The following is an 11,193-nucleotide window of genomic DNA, read 5'->3' on the forward strand; positions in this document are numbered from 1 at the left end:
ATGCTGAAAGAAAAGACTATCAACCCCACATTCTTTATCTAGCAAAACTGTTCTTCAAAAATTAAGAAGAAATTTAAAACATCCCCAGATAAAGAGAAGTGGAAAGAATTTATTACTTGCAGAGCTACCCTACAAGATAAGATCCTGAGAAAAAAGAACAAAGCTGGAGGTATCACATTTCCTGACTTCAGACTATACTGCAAAGCCGCAGTAACCAAAACAGTATGGTACTGGCACAAAAACAGACACATAGATCAATGGGACAGATGAGGGGGCCAAAAAATAAACCCACGCACATATGGTCAATTAATCCACAACAAAAGAGGCAAGAATATCCAATGGGGAAAAAGCAGTCTCTTCAATAAGTGGCATTGGGAAAACTGGACAGTTACATGTAAAAGAATGAAATTAGAACATTTTCTCAAACTGTATACAAAAACAAACTGAAAATGGATGAAGTGTCTAAATGTAGTACTGGAAACCATAAAAATTGTAGAAGAAAACATAGGCAGAACACTCTGACATAGTCTTAGTAATGTTTTTTTGGATCTGTCTCCTCAGGCAAGGGAAACAAAGCAAAAATAAACGAACGGGGCCTAATTAAACTTAAAAACTTTTGCACAGCTAAGGAAACCATCGACAAAACAAAAAGACAACTTACTTAATGGGAGAAGATATTTGTAAATGATGTGCCTGATAAGGGGTTATTACTCAAAATACATAAAGAAATCATACAACTCAATATAGAAAAAAAACCCATGGGCTTCCCTGGTGGCGCAGTGGTTGAGAGTCTGCCTGCCGATGCAGGGGACACGGGTCCGTGCCCCGGTCCGGGAAGATCCCACATGCTGCGGAGCGGCTGGGCCCGTGAGCCATGGCCGCTGAGCCTGTGCGTCCCGGGCCTGTGCTCCGCAAGGGGAGAGGCCACAACAGTGAGAGGCCCGCGTACAGCAAAAAAAAAAAAACACCTTACTCCTCATCCTTCCCACATTATATTGAAAGGTTGGAAAAATCAATTGAACAAACATTGAAACATTTCCCGTGTATTCAGAATATTAAATAAACTAAGATGAACATCAAATGTGGGCCAAAGAATATTTGAGGTACTCCATGAGGTTTAACAAAAAGATATATTTGTACTTATTTCTGGTATCCAACTTGTTTTCTATGAATATTTAAAAGACTCAATTCTAAATCTTCTAGCTCCTGGAGAAGGTCTGTCTCTTTTTGAATTTTCTCCAACTGTTTTTTTGTTTGTTTGTTTTTTTCTGTTTGCTGCCTGTTGTTTCAAGTTGTTTGATTGCTTTTGAGACAGGCTGGGACCTGAGACCTTCTGCTGGGACCTGAGACCCTTTGCTACAATGCTGCAAACATTGCACCTGGACACACCTCTCCTCAAGCTACAAAATACAAAGAAACTATATAGGACTAAAAATAACTGCGTGCATGCCCAGTTGGGGCAAATTCTGGACCCAAAGGATACAAAGAGACCCCCCCAAAAAACAAAACACCAAAAAACCCACAACTGCCACTTTTGAAGAGCCTGGAGCAAAAACAGGGTGTTGGGAGCAAAAGCAGGCCACTGTGCATGCCCCCTGCACTCAACGCCACCGGGGGGGGGCAAAACATCTAAGCCACCCCTCTGGCCCGACCCCCAGACACATTCCTACCCTCACCCCATATAAGAAACAAGCTTGCCCCCCTTCGGGGAGCGAGCAAGCAGGGGAGCCTGCTGTCTGTCCCCCCCCCCCCCCTGCTGCAGCGCGGCCCCGATAAAGCCTTGCCTGAATTTCTCTTCCGGCCTCTGGTCAATTTCTATTGACTGGGGAAGGTCAAGAACCCTGGTCGGTAACACTTTCAGTTCCTTCTCCAGGTTCCTGCTTTTTCCCCCTCTGTCTCAGGGTCTCGCGATGTTGACTGAGAGAAGATATTTTGCGATGTGCTTCCTGTTTTGCAGCTTTCGGCCTCATTCTTCTTTATTTTGTAGGGGCTGTTTATGATAATGGCTGGTTATTTTGCCTTTGTGGTTTCATATTCTGGGGTGGTTTCTCATGCAGCTTGAGAGGAGTACTTGTTTGTTTCTTAGAGCTGAATTTCTAAAAGTCATTCCAAGCTCTTCACTGGGTACTTCACTTAGAACTGCTTTGTAAATTACTGATTCCACTGGAAATACTAAGAAAATGTTTGCTAAGAAAGCGGCTGTATTTCTGCATTTGATTACAGGTTGTGCCTATGCAAAACAAAGCTGGTAGAACGCAGTTACATTGTGCCCCTCCTCATCTGCAGAGTCTGTAAAGTAGAGGCCACTGGTTTGAAAATATCTTTCTTTACACCTCGCACCTCCCTTTGTCTCCTTGATTTCCAAACCCATCTAGTACTAATGGCTGTATGAAAGCTTTCACTAGACTGCATTACAAAACCGGTTCCAAAGTGAGATTTACAATCACATAGCAAGTGGCAACAAGCACATTTTTGCTTTGACAAGAGTTTGGCTAGAAGGTCAAACTCATCATAAATGGGGTCATGTTTTGGTAGTTGCTTTACTGCACTTGCTTCATTTGTTGCAGTGTAGAAGGATGTTTGTTATCCACAGTTGGAAACTGTTGTTTTGGCAACATCTGTGCTAGCTATTAGCAGCACAGCAGTAGTTTTACATTCTATAGCTCTGAATTTTTATTGGCTGTAGACACTTTTGTGGTGAAAGTTTCATGATATCCACCAAAGTCAGGTGCAGATTTACTCTAATAAAATAAGGCGTACCCTTATTTTCAGGAACATACACATCCGATTGTACGGTTGAGGTCCTGGGGATAATACAAAAGCATTGATCTTTCTTGCCAACTAAATTTATATGTAATATATAATCTAATATAGTCATAATTTATTTATAACATTTCCAACGTTTTATTATCTTTCAAGAATCTGTGGATTGACAGGAGCTGGTTCTGCTCCACGTGACGTTGGCTGGAGTTGCAGTTATCTGGGATCTCAATGGAGCTGCAATGTACAAGAGGCATCACTCACATGGCTGGTCAGTGATGCCTGGGATGTTACCCTAGGGCCCACATGTGTGTGGTCTTTCATACAGTTTGAGCTTCTCATAGCATGGCAGCTGGGTTCTGAGAGGGACTGTTCAAAGAACAGCTTTCCAAGAACCCCCTAGGCTTTTCAGAGAGAATTGCTTGCACCTCAGTTTCCAAAGGAGAGAAATACATATTTAAATTCCACTCCCTGGGAAGAGTATTCACTCCTTGTCATAGAATGAGGAGTAATTTAGGGGGAAGAACTTGGGGGAAAGCCTGACATCCACTGATCCAGACATTGGACTAGTGTTTTGAAACCGTGTACAAAAGTCCTTGTCTTTTGAAGCAAAATGCTGACTCAAGAGTGAATGATTGGGAAATGTGAAGATGTAGAGACAATAGCTGTTGGGCTGGGGAACTGGTAACAATTTAGACTATAATGCTGCCACATTGCAGAATCACGGAACTCCCAGTTCCCTGAAAGACATAGATAAAGTCCTGACACACATTCCTAAGTTGTTTGTACAGGAAGCTGACCCACCAGATGAAAACTGCTGACCACAAGCACATGGACCCCAGACTGGTTGGAACCAGAAGGTTGACGATGCTTGAAACTTCACCTTGATGCCAACCAATCCGAGAATTGTCCATGAGCCGATCACACCCTGCTCCTTGAACACTATAACTCCTCACTACCCCCTCCAGGGTGGGTCACACAGTCTTGAGGGCATTAGCCCACTGTGGCCCCCTTTGCCTGGCAAAGCAATAAAAGCTACTCTTTTCTACGTCACCCAAAACCCTGTCTCCGCGTTTCTATTCGGCACGGGTGAACAGAGGCTGAGTTTCTGCAACAGTTTCTTTGCCTCAGATCAGGAAGCAGGCTCCACATCCCCTCTCTTGTGTTCCTGGGTCCCCCTGTGCCCATGTGCAGTCTGCTTGGTGCTCCCTGTTTCCATGCTCTAAGTTGACCAGAGAAGATCTGTTTCTGGCAGACTCAGGTTAGTCTCTCCTCCTCAGGTTTACTCTTCTGAGTCTCACATGGTCTGGATGTTTGTTAGACCAGCTCTGGACCAGCCCTCTCCCATTCAGGGAGGTGGTTTGCGAAATGCCATTATGACCTTTGATTCCTGCTGCACTTCTTCACCCCAGCACTAGGGGGCTCTGTGCTTTGGATGAAAAGGTGATAGTTGGCCCAGTTGACTCGTCTTTTTTTTTTTTCCAAATCCAAAATGTATTGATTTAATATATTCATCACAACGGCTCAACCAGAGACTTAAAATTAAAAAGCAGAAACAATGAATTGGGAGATTGGGATTGACATATATACACTAATACGTATAAAATAGATAACTAACGAGAACCTGCTGTATAGAAAATAAATAAAATTCAAAAAAAATCATCTCAAAAGACAGCAAAACAACAAAAACAAACAAACAAAAAACAGAAACAAAACAAAGATGACACTGTTACCAACCCAGGTCCTTGGACACTTTAATCAATAGAAACTGATAAGAAGCCAGATGAGAAACTCAGGCAAAGTTTTATTGGGACTCGTGCTACAGCAGGAGGGAGTGTGAACAAGAAACAGGTGCCCTTGTTCACTCTCCGAGGAAGGCATGCTGGTCCCTTAAGTGTGGTGAGGGTAGAGGCAGATCAGTGGGTCGGGCTGGAGGGGTGGCTTAGGTGGTCTGCCCTCCCCCTTGGTGATGCTGTGTGCAGGGATCATGCCAGTACCCTACTCAGAAGTGTATCGTATTGTTCATAATTGCCCCGACTTCGACTGCACATGCGTGCAGTTATTTTTACTTCCTTATAGTTTCTTTGTACGCTGTTGCTGCAGTAGCTGTTTGTCCAGGGCCAAGTGCAAGCACTTTGGTAAAGCGTCCCAGGTCCCAACCTATCCTCAACAGCACAGTTTCAGATACATAGTCCTATACAGAAATCAAGGAAAGGACAGACCATCTAAGGAAAATATAAAAAGACAATACAAGGAGAGCAGCCAGACAGCTGGGTCAGGGTTCTTGGCTGGAGACCTGCTTTGAGTAGGTTTCTTGCAGATATTTTTTAAAGGCTGTGGGGTTTTTCCAGAGGTTGCCAGCATATGTTCAAAGGGCTATAGGTGTCGGGTTCTCCTAGCAGGCTCTGCATGGAGAGCAGAATGGTCCTGACGTCGTACAGGATGGACCACTTGTCCTTCAGGATGTTCAGACAGATGTTACCCTGTGTGTCCCCGATGGGGTGGTAGCAGGGTTTGAGGACCGTCACTGTGGTGGACACATAGCCCCTGGGAAACTCCAAGGAGAGCATATACCTCAGGTCTTCATATACTGGCCAGCTGTGCCATGGATGGTCCCCACCCATTTGAAAAAGTTGTCTGCTTCAGGGAAGGTAGAAATTCCTCTGTCAGATCAGACATTCTGAGGGTCATCAGCTCCTGCCATAGCCTCTTGCCTCTGGAGGCCCAGGCAGTGCTGCTAGGAAGACAGGAGCTGCAGGGCTGTGGTGCCAGTTCTTTGTATGCATGGCTGTGAGTCAAAGCTATGGAGGGAAGAAGGGGCTCATTGACGCTCTGAATCTAAACAGTAACATCTGGAATGTGAATAGTAGTTCAAATTTTATTAACACGCTTACTATTTTGTCTTTCTAAGCACGTGAACGTGGGTAAAGTCTGTCTGAGGCACCCATCTGTCCTTAGGGAAGTAAGATATGTTTAGTTACAAGAGAAAAGCAAAGAGAAAAATCAAGGTAACATTCAGATTCAAATATTTTAAAAAATGGTTTTGCACAAAGCCAACGGCATTGCAAGCTACGGTTTTTCTAAGGCTGTCAGGGGTCATGTTTGGTGGCCTAGGCACTGCAAGAACTTATCAAAATATTTCAGTCTCATTTGTCTTCCTCAAAATGTGCTCTGGGGCTTCCCTGGTGGTGCGGTGGTTGAGAGTCCACCTGCCGATGCAGGGGACGCGGGTTCGTGCCCCGGTCCGGGAAGATCCCACATGCCGCGGAGCGGCTGGGCCCGTGGGCCATGGCCGCTGAGCCTGCACGTCCGGAGCCTGTGCTCCGCAACGGGAGAGGCCACAACAGTGAGAGGCCCGCGTACCGCAAAAAAAAAAATGAGCTCTGATTTCAACTGTTTACATTATAATATGTTCCTTTCTTAAAAAAATGAATGAACTAAGGAATTAATCCAGCTACCAACTACTTAATTCCTTCCGGTACAAAAATCTTTTAATGATTTCTAGGGCTTCTGATGTTTGTGTTAGACTTAAGGTTTTAATGGGTGATAGTTTCTGAAAAATCCATGTTTTTTTCTTACATTTGTGAGTTAAAATAAAACAGATAGTAAAAGTCTTGAGGTTCAATCTGAGAATCAAATTCCGTATGAATAATCATATGTAGGTATAATAATAACCTCTGGTTATTGGGGCAGCCTGCTCTCATACCTAAAGTTCTAGAGGTCTGCACAACATTGTTCTTATAGTTAACAATATAGTACTATACACTGAAAACTCTGTTAAGAGGGTGTATGTCATGTTACGAGTTTTTTACCATAATAAAAAATTATGGAAAAGCATATATTAAGAGATTTGGGTTCTACCTTGTCCACCTGATTCTCCCACAGTTCTCTAAAATTAATCACTTTATTTCTTGTGTATACTTACACTGTTTCTTTCTGCAAATATAAGCATATATTCTTAATTTATTCTCCTTTTTAAACGTAAAAAGTGGTGTACTATTTTTACAGCTCCACATCTTATTCTTTTCATGTAACAATATGTCATGGAGATCTTCCCATATCAGTATCTAGAGTGCTTGCTTATTCATTTTATACAGCTGCATAGTAGTCTTTTGTGTAGTTATGCAGGGGGTTATTTTTTCACATGTCTCAGTTGATGGCCCTTTGGGGATTGTTCCAACCTTTGCTATTTGAAATAACATTGCATTCTTTGCTATATTTCCCTACACACGTGTTATGCAGTTTTGTATTTTCACTAATGAAGTACGAAGGCACCTGTTGGTCTCATACTTTCGAGTTTTGAAAACCAAATAGGAGAGAAATCACATCGAAGAACTGTTTGATATGCCCTTCTTTCCATGTGAGTGGCATTAAGCCTATTTTCATATGTTTAATATATTTGTTTTTCTGTTGATTCTCTTTATATTGTTTTGTCCATTTTTACAATGGGTTGTTGGTTTTTTATTTTTCAATTTCCTAGGAACTCTGCATGTTAGAGAGGCTAGACATTTGCCTATTAGATGAGTTACAAATACTATTTTCTAGCTTGTCATTCAAATTTTACTTTAAAAAAATGTTCTTTTTAACGTTTTAAATTTATTTATTTCTTTTTAGCTGTGTTGGGTCTTCATTGCTGCACGCGGGCTTTCTCTAGTTGCAGCGAGCGGGGGCTACTCTTCGTTGTGGTGCGCGGGCTTCTCATTGCGGTGGCTTCTCTTGTTGCAGAGCACGGGCTCCAGGTGTGCGGGCTTCAGTAGTTGCAGCACGTGGGCTCAGTAGTTGCCACATGCGGGCCCTAGAGCTCAGGCTCAGTAGTTGTGGTGCACGGGCTTAGTTGCTCCACGGCATGTGGGATCTTCACGGACCAGGGATTGAACCTGTGTCCCCTGCATTGGCAGGTGGATTCTTAACCACTGCGCCACCAGGGAAGTCCCCCCAATTTTACTTTTGTAATGTAGATATGTATCACTATTATATAGGCAAATTAATCAATAAATTTATCTGTGTGTTCTGGGTTTTGAGTCACCATTAGAAAGACCTTCCACATGTACAGATTACATGTAGTGGAACACTTTTCTGTTTCCTTCTAGGACTTTAAAATTTTCCTTTTTGCTAACATTTAAATCATTTATTCATTTGTAATATATCCTGGTGCTTATCAAGCATTTATCTTGTCTTTCCTGCATAAACTACACTTCAGGTTACTAAATACATGAAGAAGGAAAGAATATCCTAATAGAAATATTCTAGCTACTTAATGAAAAAGAAATTTTAGAATAGGATATCACCTTTTTTTTTTTTTTTTTTTTTGGGTACGCGGGCCTCTCACTGCTGGCGGAGCACAGGCTCCGGACGCGCAGGCTCGGCGGCCATGGCTCACCGGCACAGCCGCTCCGTGGCACGTGGGATCTTCCCGGACCGGGGCACGAACCCACGTCCCCTGCATCGGCAGGCAGACTTTCAACCACTGCACCACCAGGGAAGCCCAGGATATCACCATTTTTAATACCTATTAAAATAATGGATCTACACAATGATCACCAATGAGTGGTAACATAAAAAGAGGGAAAACCAGACGTTGAGTACCCCCTATGGAAATATAAACTATCATCTCTAAGTAACATTGTAAAAAAAATTGAACTTTATTCTGATCTGTCTGATCAAACTAACCACAACTAACTTCCAGTTTACAAAAATGGTGAGGCAGAGGAACACGTTAAATGACATCATAACGATGTAAGCAGCAAAATTCAGAATGTGGGGAATCAATAGTACAAATGTCTAGTGTCTTCAATTAATACTTTGCATAAAGAGGAAATGAGGAAGGAGTCTTCTGGTTTTGGCTATGATGGAGTAACTCGTATTATTATTTACCTTTTTCCATTAACAAGCAGAAAACTAGAGAAAGATATGCAGGCAGACCTCTTTGTATTGTGCTTTGCAGATATTGTGGTTTTTACAAATTGAAGATTCGTGGCTACTCTGCGTGCAGCGGGTCTATCAGTGCCGCTTTTCCAATAGTGTTTGCTCATTCTATGTCACATTTTGGTAATTCTCACAATATTTATAACTTTTTTCAATATTATTGTATTTGTTATGGTGTTGATGGGAGCAATCCATAAACAGTCTACAATAGGAATAGAAAAGAGTTTTATCTGAGCCAAACTGAGAACTATAGCCTGGGAGACACAGATCCAAAAGCATTTGAATTGTGTTCTGCTACAAATTGTGTTCTGCTACTACAAGATGGGGGGCTTATAAAGGCAAGAATCGTAAAATTACATAATTGTTTGTCAAGAATTATAATTGGAGCTGGCAAGAAGTAAAGGTGCTTGTTAAGCAAGGTTTGGTTGGGGACCAAAATGGTTTCACAGTTACAAGGGGGACCTTGAAGCCATAAAGATGCAGCTGGCAGTGGCTAGCAGATATATTTTGAGAACAACTGGTGGTATCCTTGAGTTTGATACATTTCAGCAGATTCAAGTTCTCAGTGATGCAAGAGTGTGTCTTAAACCACATCCACGATGGCCACCCGGCTCCATTTTGAATACTTGAACCACAGTTATTCCATTTTCATTTTTATTTTTGTTTATTTATTTGTTGGCTGCACTGTGCAGCCTGTGGATCTTAGTTGTCCGACCAGGGATTAAACCCATGCCCCCTGCAGTGGAAGTGCAGAGCCGTAACCCCTGGACCACCAGGAATTTCCCTCCATTGTGATTTTTAAATGCATTCTTTTCTTTAATGGTTAAAGCAGATGTACAATGTACATTTAATACGCCACAAAACAGGCTGTTCTAGCTAGCATAAAGTTCAAGTTAAATCACGTATAAGCCAGAATGACTTCCCCATACCCCCTTCCATCACAGTGATCTGTGATCAGTTGTCTTTGAGGTTACTGTTATAATTGATTAGGGGTGCCACGAACTGCACCCATATAGGACAGTGAACTTAATTGATAAATGTGTGTGTTCTGACTGAATTATAGGGGTCCCAGAAGAAGAGAAAAAGGAAGGGTCTGAGAAAATATTTGAAGAGATTATAGTAGAAAACTTCCCTAACATGGGAAAGGAAATAGTCACCCAAGTCCAGGAGGTACAGAGAGTCCCATACAGGGTAAACCCTAGGAGAAACACATCAAAACACATATTAATCAAACTAACAAAAATTAAATTCAAAGAAAAAATATTAAAAGCAGCAAGGGAAAAACAACAACAACAAAACACACAAAGGAATCCCCATAAGATTATCAGCTGATTTTTCAGCAGGAACTCTGCAGGCCAGAGGGAGTGGCAGGATATACTTAAAGTGATGAAAGAGAAAAACCTAACAACCAAGATTACTCTACCCAGCAAGGATCTCATTCAGATTCGATGGAGAAATCAAAAGCGTTTCAGACAAGCAAAAGCTAAGAGAATTCAGCACCACCAAACCAGCTTTCCAATAAATGCTAAAGGAACTTCTCTAGGCAGGAAACACAAAAGAAGAAAAAGACCCACAAAAACAAACCCAAAACAATTAAGAAAATGGTAATAGGAACAAACATATTGATAATAACCTTGAATGTAAATGGATTAAATGTCCCAACCAGGGCTTCCCTTGTGGCGCAGTGGTTGAGAGTCTACCTGCCGATGCAGGGGACAGGGGTTCGTGCCCCCATCCGGGAAGATCCTACATGCTGCGGAGCGGCTGGGCCCGTGAGCCATGGCCGCTGAGCCTGCGTGTCCGGAGCCTGTGCTCCACAACGGGAGAGGCCACAACAGTGAGAGGCCCGCGTACCACAAAAAAAAAAAAAAAAAAAATGTCCCAACCAAAAGACACAGACTGGCTGAATGGATACAAAAACAAGACCCATGTATATGCTGTCTACAAGAGACCCACTTCAGCCCTAAGGACACATACAGACTGAAAGTGAAGGGATGGAAAAAGATATTCCATGCGAATGGAAATCAAAAGAAAGCTGGAGTAGCAATACACAAGGCAAATGCTAAAAACCATGAAAGGGGAAACCGACAGTAACACAATAATAGCAGGGGACTTTAACACCCCACTTACACCCATGGACAGATCATCCAAAATGAAAATAAATAAGGAAACACAAGCTTTAAATGACACAACAGACCGGATAGATTTAATTGATATTTATAGAACATTCCACCCCAAAATGGCAGAATACACTTTCTCCTCAAGTGCACGTGGAACTTTCTCCAGCATAGATCACATCTTGGGTCACAAATCAAGGCTTGGAAAGTTTAAGAAAATTGAAATCGTATCAAGCATCTTTTCTGACCACAATATTATGAGACTGGAAATCAATTACAGGAAAAAAGCTGTAAAAGCCATACATACATGGAGGCTAAACAGCACGCTATTAAATAAGCAAGAGATCACTGAAGAAATCAAAGAAGAAATAAAGAAATACATAGAAACAAA

At 42.1% G+C, this 11,193-nt stretch overlaps 1 pseudogene across 1 annotated transcript; it reads right to left on the reverse strand.

Moving 5' to 3' along the window:
* Positions 1 to 5,035: 5,035 nt before the first annotated feature.
* Positions 5,036 to 5,451, reverse strand: LOC309966183 (ubiquitin-conjugating enzyme E2 C-like; annotated as a pseudogene). The gene has a single exon. The product of its transcript is annotated as a ubiquitin-conjugating enzyme E2 C-like (transcript).
* Between the last annotated feature and the right edge of the window lie 5,742 nt (positions 5,452 to 11,193).

The sequence above is a fragment of the Leucopleurus acutus genome, assembly GCF_964270905.1.
Source record: "Leucopleurus acutus genome assembly, chromosome: 9".
NCBI classification, from domain to species: domain Eukaryota; kingdom Metazoa; phylum Chordata; class Mammalia; order Artiodactyla; family Delphinidae; genus Leucopleurus; species Leucopleurus acutus.